This window comes from Furipterus horrens, unplaced genomic scaffold, assembly GCF_987537825.1.
Source record: "Furipterus horrens unplaced genomic scaffold, mFurHor1.1.pri manual_scaffold_1, whole genome shotgun sequence".
Taxonomy (NCBI): Eukaryota; Metazoa; Chordata; class Mammalia; order Chiroptera; family Furipteridae; genus Furipterus; species Furipterus horrens.
This window is the reverse complement of record NW_028327171.1, coordinates 155,073,581-155,090,389: the sequence shown is the minus strand read 5'-3', so window position 1 is coordinate 155,090,389 and position 16,809 is coordinate 155,073,581. Positions and strand designations below refer to the sequence as shown.

Below are 16,809 nucleotides of genomic sequence, written 5' to 3'. Positions count from 1 at the left end.
ATCTTGGCTGAGCCAGGTGACTTTGAGCCCATTTCCTTCTCTGTGAAATGAGAATGACAAGAACAGCAGCACTCCATGAAGTTTGTTGCTTAGGTGACATAAGCTAATGCCCCCTAAATACATATAATACGTATTTAACTGACATTAGTTCTCTTCCTTCCACTGACTCCAGCTCCAACATCATCTCTCACCTGACCTACTTCAAAAGCCTCATTACAGAGCGCCCTGCCGCCCATCTGTCCCCGCGCCAGTCTCTCCTCCACACCACCGCTGCCAGGGCTTTTCTCCAGCACCCAGCTCTGATTACATCATCTCTCTGCTTTAAAACCTTTGATAGCCATTGCTTACTTTACAGGATCAAGCCCATACTTCTTAGCCTTGCAGGCAGGGCCTTTTGTGATCTGCTTCTCTCCTCCCTGCCACTGTACCTAAATGCCAAGCACCATCTGTTCTAGTAACAACACCCCAAACATGACTTGTATTTTCATGCTGCCCAGCCTCCTTCATAGAAAGCCCCCTCACCCTTTCTCCACCTGGCAAAGTGTTACACATCCTTCACCTCCTCCCACGATCCCTGTTTCTCCTCTTCTTCCTCCTCTTCCTCCCCCCTCTTTCCTCTCCTGCTGCACATGTGTCTCTAACATATGTACTGTGCATGCACTTGCCTCCTCAGGCTGAGACCCAGGGCTGGGCCACACACTCAGAAGGGCACAGTGACAGCCCTCAGGAAATATTTGTTGGAAAAATGAAGGCAAGACTTCCACCACCCTTTGACAAATGAAAACAGTTTCTAATTTGTTAGATAGTTAACACCTTCATGGTAACTTTTTACTTCTGAAACTCATAAGGATATTATATTTGTTGAGCTAGTGAAGGCTGCTTTTAATGAAGGCAGCAAAAAAAAATTTCACCCTGTGAAGGTGAAATGTCTCTAAAAATTCCATCAGCTTAGAAGGCAATCACTACCCTTCTAGAAATGGTGTCTCCTCACTTTTTCCATGACGGGAGAGGGAAATCACGCTCTTTGATTTCTCATGGTTTGACTTGTGGTATGTGGAGCTGGACAGTTTAAGGAGTCCCAATTGCTTAAACAAAACATTTCCAAAAGGAAAAGATAAAGAAAACTGTTGCTTAATGGTACAGAAAAGGTGTTAAAAGCTCACAAGCAGCTGGACTCGCGTGTCCTTAGGGCATCGAGTTCACTGTCAGAGAACAGGTACTGCACTGGCAGATAGCAGTGTGGGCCCTGGTCTCCCTGAGACCTTTCTTGTATAGTACGAGCCATTAACAGTCAAATGCCCCGGCACTGGTAGAGGGAAACACTCCTTGGTTTACCCATAAATGCCAGGAAGACAAGACTCATAAAGGTTTACTTAAGCAGCCACCAAACTGTTTCATGACTTCTCCTGTTCAAAGCTTAGGATACGTTAATTCTTCCTTTACGTGCATCTTTATTAGGGCACAGAGACAGTAAGGAGAATTCTCTCTCCTGCCCACTGTGAGGCTGCAAGCCCCTTCAGGGAAGCACTGGCCCCTCTCTCCTGCAGGGAAGCCTGCTCTCCTGGTTAGCGATAGCCCTGTTCATAAACACACACATATGACTTGAGTGTGGCGCTACAGACACACTCCATCTAAATAACAAATCTTAATGTTCTAATCTAAACCACAGTCAAACAAAACTCAACTGATGTCAGTGGTGCGTATCAAGTTCTCACAGTCTTATTAAATAAGTGGATCTTGAAAATATTCATTTTAATTAAAACCAGTTTGTTAGCAATATCCTCATGCCAATAATAAAATACCCTCTTTTTCTTTGGCTCCTTTTTCTCTATTAATTACCATCTAAAACTGTCCCACTTGTTTGTTCAAAACATTTCATATAAACATCTAATTATTTTAATATAAGCAGCCAACTAACTATACAGATTATCTTGTAATCAAGGTCTTATCTGGACTTCTGTAACAAGTATCTTAAAATTAGCAGTTTCCAAAACACTCAGAATAAACAAAGACTTCCAATCAACTAGTGATCCAGGAAGTTAAATTTTAAAATACGGTTAAGAAGAGGAAAGGAAAGAAAGAGGACCTGTTTAGCACCTATGAGCCAAACCTAGTGCTAAGGTTTTCACCTTTAGTCTTAGCATGAACCCTAGGAAACAGGAATTATCATCCCACTTTACAGACAAAGAAACGGAGGTCAAGTAAACTGCTCAAAGCTACACAGAAAACCACAGTTCATCTGGCTTCAAAGATCATGCTTTTTCACACTATACCCTATATATTTGTATTTTTAAAAGGGGAAGAGAAAAAAAAGAGTGCGCGCGCGCGCGTGTGTGTGTACCTTTAGTGTACTGCTCTAGTTACAAAGTACCTGCTCTGTCCAAGGCCCCTTATTACTTAAAAGAGGCAGATTTTAATGTATAAAACAGTATTCTTGTCTGCTAAGGTATTAAATATAAGAATGTGCTGGGAACTGCCTGTGATAGCTACCATTCATCACACAAAAGCTACTTTATATATACTGTACTATTCTTCATTAAGACTCAAAAAATTCCTTTAAGTTTAATTTTTCCCAGATATACAACAAGCACTTGGAAGGGTAACAAGGGGAAAAAACTTAAGCAACAAATTAAGTTAGCAAAGTCAGCTATGATAAGAGCTTTTATTTACATGCCTGAGTTTCCAAGACACTGTACATATGAAATTATCGCCCTGGGTCACTTTTCTAAGTTATATAAATGTTTGATTACTACATTGTACATCTGAAACTAATATAATATTATACATATGTCAGCTATAATTGAAAAATAAAAACATTTTAAAGAAAAATTATCACCCTGAGGGTGTACTTAGATTTATGGCTCTATTTCAAATTAGCATAAGCATTTATCAAAAAAAATTATGTTAAAGTTTATCAAATAGAAGCAGAATTAATGCATATTCCTAAATTAATGTGCTTAGAAGTAAATCTTTATGGAATGGTGTTTTACCATTACAATTCAGATACCCTGTCATTCTGAATCTAATTTAACCACCAAAAATGTTTAACACCCAAGGCATTTTACCCAAGAGGCACATGGTTTATAGCCTTAAAATATACTGAAAACTTATATCCATTTAACCAGGCCAACTATTCAGAATACCACCATGTTCCAACCACAACTGGAATAAATTTAACTTGCACCTCTTTGATATACTAATGAAATTAATTTCCAACATACTCTTAGCCCTTATTTCTTTATATATATGTATTTTTAAAAAAGAGTACTTACGCATTGCTAAATTAATGCCTATTCCCAAGTCACAGAAGAAAAAAGTATAGTCTAGGACCTATTCTTGTCAAAAGTATTTAACCTAAATCTAAATATGCCTTTAGATCTAACCTCTAGTTTATAGGACATACAAGAGACAAAGAGACATGGTAAACAACACCGTAAGGAAACAATTTCAGAATATGGGGCAGCCTACTAGTCTCCCCTACAAGTCAGGAGGGAGAGAGAGGGGGTAGTGAGACAGTTTCTTCTACATTTAAAAAGACTAAAGGGACAAAAACAGCAACGCACAGTGCAATATGTGAACCTTGACAGAATCCTGGTTCTAAAAAACAAAAATGGTGACAAATGACATCTGGGAGACAATGAGATGACATTAAGTAATTATTGTGAATTTTATTAAAAGTGATAATGGGTAGTAATTTTTTTCAAAATCCTTAGTTACAAGTGCATATGAAAGTTTGCCAAGTGAAATGATATGATGTCTGGGATTTCCTTTAAAATATTTCAACAAATTAAACAACCCAAACACTGTTCTCTGGCCAAAAGATGCTTTTTAAAAACGTTTCTGCAGCTCAATGCATTTTGAAAACACTAAATACTCTATCCCCCTTCAAGGAGATTTAGAATGAACATTAGAAATAAGAGTGTTCAAAATTCCCACAGTTAAAACAAAAAAATACCTGTTTTACTTTTGATTAGCCCAGATAGTCACACTTATTTGAACACAGAACCTTTTTTCCCTACATAACACCTATTAATTTCTTGAGAACCAGTTTCCTATTACTGCACTAATTCCCAAAGTGGGTTCCATAGGAAACTTTGGGGTAAGGCTCTCTAAATCACACATGCTTCAAGAACTCCAAATAGACTTCCAGTCAAGATGGAGGCATAAGTAGACATGCTTCACCTCCTCACACAACCACAAAAAGAATAAGAAAATTACAACTAAATCTCAGAACAAATAACACCCAAAACTGTCAGAAAATTGAACTGTATGGAAGGAAGTCCAACAACCAAGGATTTAAAAGAAGCCACATTCATCTAGACAGATAGGAGGGGCAAGAAGACACAGTGTGGCGCAGAGAGGCAACAGCAGAATGGGCACAGGCGGTCCCACGTTCACATGTGAATAAAAATTGGGAGGGATATCTTGGGAATGAGTGACCCCAGCCCAAGGCCGGACCACACAGCCCAGGGTTCCAGCATTGGAAAGATAAAGCCCCATAACTTCTAGTTGTAAAATCCAGTCGGGGTTGGGCCTGTGGAAGAAACTGCTGGATTTTCAGTAAACTTTGCTTAAAGGACCCGCACAATCTTAAAATTACGCAAACCTGCCCACTCTGGGATTCAACATCAGAATAACAGCTGGAAGGGTGCCAGTCGCATACGGGGAGTGGGTGAAGTGACTAGAAATGGGGCAAGTGCCAGACAAACCCTTAAAAGCCAGATAGTGGCACAGTCATCTCTCCAAGCCCTCCCCCAACACAGGGCCACAGAGTGGTAAAGCGGATTGCCCCACCTTGGTGATTACCTAAGGCTCCACCCCACACAATTTACAGGTACCTTTTACAGGGAGTCAAAGCAGCTCTACCTAGTACATAGAAACAAGCACAGGGAGGCTGCCAAATTGAGGAGACAAGGAAACAAGGCCCAAATGAAAGAACAAAACAACCCCCCAGAAAAAGAACTAAATAAAAGAAACAGAGGTAGCCAACCTATCAGATGCAGAGAACAAAACACTGGTGATCAAGATCCTCAGAGAACTCAATGAGAATAGCAACAACATAAAGGAAGAAATGAAGGCTACACTAAGTTAAATAAAGAATAATCCACAGGGAAACAACAGTGAAGGGAAAGAAGCTGGGATTCAAATCAGTGATTTGGAACATAAGGAAGAAATGAACATTCAACCAGAACAGAAAGAAGAAACAAGAATTCAAAAAAACTAGGATAGTAAAAGAAGACTCTGGGACATCTCCAAACGGGCCAACATCCAAATCATAGGGATGCCAGAAGGAGACGAGGAAGAGCAAGAAATTGAAAACTTATTTGAAAAAATAATGAAAGAAAATTTTCCTAATTTGGCAAAGGAAATAGACATATAAGTCCAGGAAGCACAGAGTCCCAAGCAAGTTGGACCCAAAGAAGACCACACCAATATACATCATAATTAAAATGCCAAAGGTTGTAGATAAAAAGAAAATCTTAAAAGCAGCAAGAGAAAAGTAAATACTTACCTACAAAGGAGTTCCCATAAGACAGTCACCTGATTTCTCAAAAGAAACTTTGCAGGCTAGAAGGGACTGGGGCAAGAAGTATTCAAAGAGATGAAAAGCAAGGACCGACAACTGAGATTACTCTGTCCAGCAAAGCTATCATTTAGAATGGAAGGGCAGATGAAGTGCTTCCCAGATAAGGTAAAGCTAAAGGAGTTCATCATCACCAAGTCCTTATTATATGAAATGTTAAGAAAAAATTTAAGAAAAAAAAAACCCAAAACTATTAACATTAAAATGACAATAAACTCAAAACTATCAACAACTGAATCTTAAAAAAATAAAAATAAAATTTAATTAATTAAGCAAACAACCAGAACAGAACAGAATCATAGATATGGAGATCATCTGGAGGATTATCAGCTGGGAAGGAGAAGGGGGCAAATGGGGGAAAAGGTGCAGGGATTAAGTAGCACAATTGTTAGGTACAAAATATGGAGGTGTTAAGAATAGTATAGGAAATGGTCAAGCCAAAGAACTTCCATGCACGACTCATGGAAATGAACTATGAGGGGTGATTTCTGGAGGGAAGTGGGGTACTAGGCAGAGGGGGGCAAAGGGGAAAAATTGGGACAACTCTAATAACAGAATCAATAAAATATACCTAAAAAAGAACTCCATATAATAAAAAATTCACAGTTACATCTATTTGCAACTTAGGTGCCACTCACTTTTTCTGTCTTCTGCATCTATGAATAAGTAGATGTTTACTCTGTAAGTTAACAAGTTTTAATTTTGTCAGACTCTTTCTATAATATGAAATTACCACTATAAATGCAGTTAAATTTTACTTATTCAAATCCATTTCCTTAGAAATCTGTAACAAAACAGATTTCAAATACATCCATGTTGTCAAACCACACCTAGTTTTCACTTTCAAAACTACCTTGAGATTTTTCAAGGTTTTCCCAACCCTCTCCAACTACTGTTCAAAATAAGTTGCTCGCTACACAGTAACAAAACACAAAACACAAAACAAAATCTAAAATCAAAACCCTTAAACTGTCTTTCAGGTGGTACTTAAGGGTTGCCAGTAATTTACCTCCAAGTCCCCCAGATTTCCACCTTTATGCACGAGAAGTGGTCCCATTCTTACAAACACATCCTTTGGGTAGGTGAACAGCTAGATCCCAAGACAGATTCACTTTACCACAAATCTACTTATTCCATGACTAAAAGTTTTATAGCAAGATTTCAACTAATATCTGTTTTATGGTGTTTTTTTTGTTTGTTTTTTAGAAAAATTGCATCCTATTCCATTTAAAAGCCTCAATACTTTAAAACTTTGGAAGCACTCTTAAAAGAAAACAAAAATGGCTAACAAAGAAATCTGAGCTAGAAGTCACTGCTACAAGGAAACAATCAAATTTGATGTCTCTCTTGCATCTGGAAGGCAATTTACGACGTTCAAAACCCTTTCATATACATTCTGTCATTTGACCCTCAAAACCCTGCAGAGATGTCTGTTTTCCATCATGATAACATATATTTAACGTGGCTCAACTTGAAAGCCGACAACTTGTCAGCCCTCAATTATCCTTACCATGGAGAGAATATCGGCATAAATAATCTGATTCAGCTGAGCAGTGTAGAGTCCAACAGGGACACTCCTGTCTCCCGACAGGGACACTCAAGCCAGCCCCCACCCCAGGGCCTATCTCCCCTGTTTTTGCTTGGTGGTATCCCTGCAAACAGCTAACTGTTCACAGGCACTTCGATCTTCATACATCTCATCCCCCAGGACTTTCCTGTCACTCCACAAGGAGAGAAGACTGCTTTGAATTCACTGCATCTGCCTAGGATTGTCCAGTGATGTTTCTGCACCACCATCCCAGGACGCTTCCCATTTTCATCCATGTTAGTGTCCCCACACAGAAGAAGGACAATGTATAACTACAGGCAACACGTGTGAGGGCAGACCAAACAGCATTGGGATAAACACGACCCCAGCTGGATCCTGAATCCTCCTGTCTTGGCATGTGCACTGCTTGCCCTCAGATCCCTTACATGTACATGAAGCTCTCAACTTAAGGTTGTCGAGCACTGGCGGGGAGAGAACCTCCGCACAGTAACTGGCCTGAGCTGTGTTTAACAACAGTGGCTTCTCTGTCTGCCTCCATTTCTCTGAGAAGAGAAAACAAGCAATTAAAAGAATATGACTAAGGCAAGACAGGCCCCTACCATCAAGAAGCCTGCAACCCACAGGCAAAGCAAACAGGGGAACAACTTAATAATAAAAGGCAACACAAGAAAGATATCATAAAGAATGTACAAGCAATGGGCTAGGGGGATTAAATAGAAGGAACCATTTAAATGCAGAAGGGGGAAATGAGAAAAATGTTAGTGAGAAAGCAACGTTCATTTGAGTGAGGCTGTGAAGGATGATGAAAATTTTAGTCATAGGGGTTAGGAGAACAGCCTCCTTAAAGACAAAATTGACACAGTATGTGACAGCTATAGAATGGGCAGGAGCTCAGGGGCATCTGCAGAGACATACAGAGGACAACGGGATCTGGAAAATAAAGTTGTGACCCAGATCACAGAGAATCGTGAAAACCACGAATATCAGGGCAACCGCCACAGCTCTTACTTCTTGCATCAGCTGTGCAAGAAACAAAAGTAAGTGATTATAAAGAAAAAAATTGTGGCCTCAAAACTTTTTTCATCATGCAGCCCTAACAGTAAAAAAAAATTAAACAGGTACCCCCAATATGTTTTAAGTTGTATATACAGGGGTTGGAAAAAAGTACATTAACAATTGAGAGTACAGAAAACACAGTTTTTTCTTGTTTTATTATTTATTTGTATTATAACTATAAACCTACTTTTGCCTACCCCTGTAACTTATACATAATTAAAACACTGAAGTTATAAATTACATGTATGTACTAACATAGTATGTACATAAACATCCACTGAAAACTTTTTAAACGATGAGAATGATTCAAACAGTAGTCTTTAACTTTATTTATTAATACAAATCCACATATAATTTTGTGCCAACTTAAGTCATTTCCTAATCTCTTAATAAGACAAATTCTTGTTCCTGTATACTTACATCATTCTTACACTTTTATTGCAAGAATCTTTTTAAGCCACTTGTCCATTTTGTGAAAGTCACTTTAGTTAATACTAGGTACTATAATCTATAAATCCATTTATATGGATAGAGTTCATCAAAGGCCAAGAATGAGAATGAAAATACCATTATCAACTTCACCAGGTTGTACAATGCCCACTCTTCTCAGAGACCTCAAGAAATCTTAAGTGACAGGAGATTTTCATATACGCCAACCAGTGCCAACCACCTATTAAATATTAATAAGCCTTAATTTTGTCTAGATAAAGTTTTAACATTTTCTTCCATATGAAATCATCTAGCACACTCCACTTTGGAGACTGCTGTCTCAAACAATAAAAATTTTTGTACTCTGAAAGCTTCAGACTGTCAACTTTTTCAATTTTGCTCACAACCTTAGGTTCCAATATGGTGGGACCTAATAGGTGTCATATCCCTACTCATTAACCAGTCACTGTCAACAAGTAGGGTACCACTAAAGTTGCCTTGGCTTAATCAACATGTACTATCTGGGGCAAGGACACACCTAACCTATCCTGAAGTACATAGCCAATGGAAAACTAGTCAAAAGCAGGATTATGCTGTCAAGGAATGTGGTAAATTACCACAGCAATGGCCCCTGCAATAAATCTTGTAACCACCAGAGCATGAGAGAGCCTAGGCACAGGCAGAAGAACCATCCAGCTGAGCCCTACTCCATTTATTTGTGAGATCAGAAATAGTTTAAGCCACAAGAAGGATAGCGGACCAAGATGGGGAATGCTGTGTTATGGGCAACAAACTCTCCCTGCCATAGCTCTCTATGTATATGGGACAACGGAGGAAAAATATATATACTATTTCATTCTCACAGACATTTGTTTTTAAATTCAAACATCTAGTTCAGAGTCAGCAAGCACTCATTAAACATTAATAATTGATGTTACTAATCCAAGTAATTTAAAATAAAACACAGCAGAGAGAGGGACATATAATAGGTTACATGGGAATAATGACAAACTCCCAAGTTTTCTGCAGTAATTCAATACACAAACTGCTGTATAGGCAGCAATTCAAACCCCCAGGGAGTGTCAAAAGGTCTACTACTCTCTAAACCATGGGGTGTACATCACAGGAGCATTAAAAATGTTCACAGTCTTTAGCATATTAGGATATAGTTATGCCCAGCAATACCACTTTTAGAAACGTATCATGCATTACACAGTTTGCTCTTTTTGTTTAACCAGCTCCCTCTCCCTTCCATTAACAATAACCGCCTTCTTTGTAGGACACTTTGTCTCCCCACAGTCCCATCATATGGGTCTAAAGGGGACTGCCAACCCAAACTCTCCTTTGGCTGACATTAGGCCGATCAGGTTCTCTCCAGGGTTTTTCCAAATTAAAACGAAGAGCAAACAGCCAGTTTCTTGATGATGTGAGGTTATGAAGCTACCAGCAGCCAGGTACCTTTATGTGCTGGGCACTGTGCGGGGCCCTGTGACTTAATGATGACTAAATCACCTGTGAGCCACAGGGCTCTGATGGCCTAAGAGATACTTCAGAACATCAAACATCAGAAAGGACTGGTTAAATAAATTATGGTAATATATATAATAGGTTTACTAAACAGCGCCCAGGAAGAATGTACTGATATGACAAGGAAGAAAGCACATTTACACAAGGATCTACTGTACTCTATGCAAATCATTATATGCACCCTTTTATGTTGAATCTTTTTCATAGTTCCTCAGAAGCACACAAAACATAGGATTCTGTTTTTGCATGACTATATATGCATGAAAAAGTCCTAGCCAAGTGCTTTTAAGAGACTGCCCCATCCCCCAACCCAACTCACAGAGGTAATAATCCACCGTTCATGATAGGCAAGTAACCCTGGGTATGCTGGGGTGGGGCAGGGAAGGTGGTGAGTCACTGTGGCTCTGGGCTATGTAGGTGAACATTCTGTGTTCACATCTATATACAACTGTGGCTGGAAGACTTTTACTAAAATTCCCCCATGGTAGTGGCAAAATCTGTGCTAAAATCCAGGAACTATGCCATCCTTCTGCAAGACTTTTCTTGTCCCTGACATCCTTGCCTATGGGACTCTTCAGTCCAGAATATTCTCCTTGATCACACACACCTGCAGGAGCTCCCTAGAAGGGCAACCCTCAGCAGTGACACAGACAAACCAAACCAGAGCCTCTTTCACTCTCCACAAGGGAATGTTTCCTGATAACCTTCTTTATCAAAAGTCCTCCCGTCATTCAAAATCCATACTCCTGATAATAACATCCAGAAGCCATTCTTCAGCTTTGCTGCTCTTGTCCCCTTCTGGTATAGGAATTACAAAGTGACCCAACTTCACTGGCAAATACTGCTTCATAATACTCTCTTTCCTTGCACACATGGAAATAAATGGAAGCCTTTCAGTCAGTCAGCTGGTACTGACTGATACATCCTCTTTTTGCGGTTCAAACACCTTTGCTTAGTATCTTGAAAACACATTCTTCTTAGAATAAGTTTAAAAGCTGAAGATGGACAGTCTGCTCAGATATAAAAGAGTCTATAGTTCAGCACATAATTTCACTTTAGAACCTTTTAAAGAAAATCCATACCAGCTTCCAGATGAGTGTCAAGTTGCGCTCAGAGCTCTTAAGTAGGCAGGCAGGACACAGGACAAACATTTAGAGTCACAGTGAAAATCAGTCATCTGCAACCTACTACTTCTTTACCATTAAGTCAATAGTACCATAAGGGAAGAATTTATTTAGAACAGAAAGTGCTGCAAGATCAGATTTATCCAGACATCAGTCAAAAGAGCCCAGGAAGGATGACACCAAAAACAAGACATTCATCCAGGCTTTGTAAATTAAGCTGAGAGATACCAAGATGAAAGGCAAATGACATGTTCATTTCTTACTTTTAGAAAGATGTACAGATTTGAGAAGTGATTTTCTTAAGAATGCCATCTGAAGTACTAGTCCAAATTATAAATCACACTATACTCTGAAGCCTACTTAAAAAAAGAAGTTGGGAATAAACAAATGATTAGTTTGAGGTATGTGAATTTCTGAACTCACTTAAGGGAGAAACTTTTATTACCATTATTAGTGAACTGTTTTTAATCTCTGACATCAAAGCATATAGAGGTTAACCCTGGGGTTCTGAAACCAGAACAAGCCATAAATGAGAAACTACCACACATGAGCATTAGTCTGTTTGTCAGGTTTTACCCAATTCATAGATGACACCACGAATAAAGAGAAGTATGGGGGAAGAATAGAGAGAATCAGAAGACTTAGGTTCAAGTTCAACTCCACCATGTACAGATAATATTTAGCAAACTGACTGAAACTGCCACAACTCAGGTTACTTAACTGACAGCTCAGGAAGACAATCTATAGGTAAAGACCTTTATAAATCCCAAAGTACTGTGTTAATATTACAGCACTGACTGCAGAAAGTCTGCATTTCTCAAAGTCTTGAAGAGTCACAGGACTTTAGGACTGAAAGGTCATTGTATTTTAGGGATGCTAATGGTCAGAAAACCAAGGTCCAGAATATTTTTAGAGTCTTGCACAGAAAACACTTTTGTAAACTGGTAGGGAGTGAGGGAGGGTCTAGTTTTTCCACCACTGAAATACTCAATTAGATAGCTCAAAAAAAACTATCCTAGGATAGAAATCCCTCCCCTGATATAGTATGTATGTATGTACACACACATAGTCCCCGCCTTGTGATACTCGCCTTATATCTTTTTTGACTTTACCATGGTGTGAAAGTGATTCGCATAATAAATCACATCAGATATTTAGCACTTCATTATAAAATAAGCTTTATGTTAGATGACTTTACCCAACTGTAGGCTAATGTAAGTGTTCTGAGCACATTTAAGGTAGACCAGGCTAAGCTTATGCTATTCATGTTCAATGGATTAGGAGTATTAAATACATTTTCGGCTTGTGATTTTTATTTTTATTTTTTTAACAATTTCATTTATTTTTAAAGAGAGGGGAAGGGAGGGAGAAAGAGAGGGAGAGAAACATCAATGTAAGAGAGGAACATCGATCCTCAGCCTCCCACACACACCCTGACCAGAGACCAAACCTGCAAGCTAGGTATGCACCCTGACTGGGAATCAATCGAACTGGCAACCCTTCGCTTTGCAGAACAGAACAACACCCAACCAACTAAGCCACATTGGTCGAGGCTGGACTTGTGATATTTTAAGCTTATGATGGCTTTATCAGGACATAACTCTATCATCAGTCGAGGGATGTTTATTTACCTGTATAATTCCTCTGCTTCATTTTGCTTTTGTAAACTTTATTCCTGTAACTTAAAAGTTAAACTAAACTTTTCATCAGAAATATAAAAATAAAACCAGTTCTCTGGCTATGCAACTCACAGCCTACTTTCAGTCCAACGCAGGCAAAACCTTAACAATTGGGTTAGAAATGTCCAATGAAAACATCAACATAACAGTAACCTCCAGTTATGTTGGCAGGCATCATTATAATATCGATTACAGTTCTATCCACCCAGGGATACTGGTTTTAATGTTCCCTGGGAGATCAAGAATTAATCAGCAACTTAGAAGGAAGGGGGTAGTGCCTAAAAATGGGCAATTTAATGAAAACAATTCCATTGTCTTTAAAATTGTGCCCTTGATCACCTAGTATCAACAACCCACTGTGGCACCAAAGAAACTGTGTGTGGTTGAAGAGACAGTATGTTCTTTTTTCTGCAAGCAGTTATGGGAAGCAGAAAAAGGCTGACTATGAATCAGTTATGGTTTACTTCCATGGTGGACATAAATTATGATAATCTGGACATTCTGGTGGTTAAACCAGAAAGCAGGAAAACCATAGTTTCCAAGTCTCTGCAAAAGTTAAGTTTGTGGCAACCCAACTGAAAGACAGGGCCATGAGAGGTGACTTTAAACTTATTTCTGGACTTTCCTGACTCCACTAAAATCGATGACAGTATTTCCCATCCCTTATTGTCAAACCACAACAGTCCGGAAGCCTGGATTGAGTTCACTTGGCAGGTAACAGGAGCAACCCTAGGAGGAAGTCCTGAAGGATGTCAGATACCGCATTTCCTTTTCTCCCGCATACTTTTCATCTTAATACCGCTAGGATCTATTTTGCATGCATTCTGACTGACACAACTTCTGCAGAAACTGCCATACTCTAGAGAAGGCCCCTTGTGAGATCCTTAAGTAGCTTAGATGAGTAAAACATTCAGACTACTACTATAATGAGCATGTTTCAGTGGCTCATAAATTCTTTCATTCCCAGCTGTTAAAATCCAGGAATCTTCCTAGCAGCAGATGTGAAATACCTCCAAACTGGCCAGAGAAGCTTCACAACCGCTTTCTTTTCCTCCCCCTCCCATCGCAGGAGTGCCAGCCTGGCAGGGATAAAGATGACCCAGGAAGGGGGCAGGGGGTGGGGTGGAGAGAGAGAGAGACCGATCTGGTGAAAGCAGAGACGCAGGGTCCCTTCATTTCCTCTACAGAGAAATACCAACTCTCTGTATTAACTAACCAGGTTTCCAGTTCTCTCCCAACCCTACCCCCACCTCCCTCTAAACACTTGAGAAACTTCTGCAGTCTGGTGGTATGGTATTTCCAGTTAGGGACATCCCCAGTCCTAAGCCCCTTCTTTCTTCAAAGATTCTGAACCAGGCACTTCCGTCCTGTGCCAGAGTTCCAGGCCCCATCCCACGGCAAGATTCGGCTTCCCATTTACCTTGTAACCCGCCCCACTGGCGCCGCAACTTGGGTCAAGTTCAAGATGAAGGTGCCCTCCTAACCTCCGCGAGTTGCCTCTCTAACAGGGAACAGCGCTGCTAAGATGATTCCCAACACTCCAGGCACGGGGATCTGGGGCACGAGTGGGCTGGAGGCAAAGACTGCATCTGACCCGCGCGTCCTCCAATTCGCTGGCTGCGGCGCCGCATTTCTACCTGGCCACCGCCGCATTTCCTCCCGGAGCCTCATACAATTAAGTAAGTTTTGAGAACGCAGGTCCAGGGACGCTTCTGTGCGCAAACACAACACACAGTGCCTCAGGCTTCCTTCCTTGCTAGCCGTTCCAAAAAGCTGCCGCGCCAAAGCGGGGAGCCCCGCACACCCCCAGCATTATGTGCCTGCACCCCAAAATCCTTCAGGAAAACGGTGCGCCCTGACACAAGTATCCCCAAAGTGATCGCTCTCCACTCTCCAAGAAGAGGGGTATTAACAATCTTAATACAATTTTCATCTTTCTCAGCTCCCCCTCAACGTTTAATCCTACCTAGCTCATTCCCCCCCCCCCTCCCGCCACCCAAAAAGAACGTGGATATGCTAATCGCACTGTTCTTGGAAGCGAAGCAATAGGCTTTCAGCCCAGACGGTGGCATTACGACACCCCACCACCACCACCACCACCAGGTTAAACTCACCCGGCAACTTCGCGACCCGCGCTCTCCTACACTCCGGGGCACCCTGGACCCCGCAGTGCCAAGCGCGCCTCTCCGCCGCTCCTCCGCCCCAGGTACCAGGCGCAGCCCAGGCCTTTGCCAAGCCCGAGGGCTACAGAGGAGGTGAGAAAGGGGTCAAGGAGGCCGGGCAGGGGCGGTCTCGAAATCCAAGCGTGCCGCCGCGCGTTCCCGGTGCCCCCGAACCCCAGTTCGGTCCGACACGGAGGAGATGGTGAAGGAAAGGCGCCGACTCTCCAGAGCCGCCAGCACTAAGGCCCGGGGTGCACAACATGTCCGTGCCTATCCCCGGAAAGCTCCCGTGAGTGCCCAGAGAAGGGGCAGCAGGCTCCAGAAACTTTCCCACATGCCTTTCCACTCTCCTCATCACCCTTTCTTCCTCCCCGGGACCCTCTCCTCCCCTCTGCACAGCTAAAGCTGGCCCTGCCCGGGGCGCTGGGAGGCCCGTGGCGGTGTCAGGGCAGCAAGAGTTACCTGCCGGGAAAGTTTCCAGCTCTTCGGCGCGACTCCCCACCCCCAGGGCCGGGCCTCGGGGCGCGGTCAGCTCGGTGCTCCTCCGCTGCCTCCCCTCTGGCTTGCGAGCCTGCCGCTGCTCCCGCAGCTGCCACAGCGAAGGTAACGATCCGGCCAGCAACCCCCGCCTTGCACGGCCCACACTGGGGCCTCATTGGCAGGCCGAATCCCCGCCCTTGCGCGTGTTCCCGAAGGCACCTTCCTCTCGCGCGCCCGCCAGGGCCGCGCCTCCCGCGCCCCTCCCTGCCCGAGGCTGCGGCGGCTCCCGGGATCCGCTGCCGGGACTCAGCGCGCGGACTTTGGGCCGGGCGCAGCCCTTCCCGTCCCTACCCCTCCCTGCCTGGTCCCTAGCTTTCCCCAAGGTAGCCAGTCCCTGGGAGCTGAGCTTGGGCCACTCAGCGACTGGATCAAGACGGGAGAGTGTTTTCTTTTTTCCAATCGCTTTAAAATCAGTGAAGTGACAAGGCCTCCCCTTCTTAACCGCCTTTTGAAAACAACAGAGGAGGACATATGGGAGCAATTAACCAAGCTAAGTTTTGGTGAATGCTTTAGGGTGACTTTGTGTGGCTGTCTTGAATTTGCTCGCCCTTTCTCTCTCTCTCTCTCTCTCTCTCTCTCTCTCTCTCTCTCTCTCTCTCTCTCTCTCAGACACACACACACACTCACACACACACACACACACACACACACACTTTCTGGGGCAAGAATGAGCTAAAGAAGCTGGAAGGGGGAGCGGGGGGGCCATCTCCCCTGCAGTGACTTTTTCTTTGCCGAAAGCTATTAGTGATGTTAAGGCAGCGGAGATTGCCTGGGCGTCCCCGGGGCCGGGTGTCTGCAGCCTCCTCCGACTGTGCCAGGCTGGCCCTGCGCTGTCTGCGCTACCTCCACGGAGGGCCAACGAAGTGCTTCTGTGGGCAGGAGGAGGAGGTATGGAGTGGGGAGAAACACAAAGATGCTATTATCGTTTGGCTTGGTATCAGTAAATGAAATTCCCAAGGCCCCAAAATGTTTCGTTACTCTCCAGGAGAGCGAGAGCTGGGATAGGGCCTATGGATTCAGGAGTCCCTGGTTCACGGGTTTCACCCATGAATCCCAGGCAGCCATTTCAGGCAGGGGGGCTCAACCCACTCCATACCCTAAACCCTTTAGACCCGCCTTGGTCAACGAAGGAGCAACCAGGACTGCGTCTGCCTTGTGT

The 16,809-nt window shown here is 42.5% G+C and overlaps 1 protein-coding gene across 1 annotated transcript in view; it reads right to left on the bottom strand.

Moving 5' to 3' along the window:
• TANC1 (tetratricopeptide repeat, ankyrin repeat and coiled-coil containing 1) overlaps nucleotides 1–15,713 on the bottom strand; it is a 220,805-nt gene extending 205,092 nt beyond the window's left edge. Inside the window, exon 1 of the mRNA XM_090280133.1 lies at nucleotides 15,573–15,713. The gene's annotated coding sequence lies outside the window, so the exon portion shown is untranslated. The remainder of the gene's footprint in view (nucleotides 1–15,572) is intronic.
• Between the last annotated feature and the right edge of the window lie 1,096 nt (nucleotides 15,714–16,809).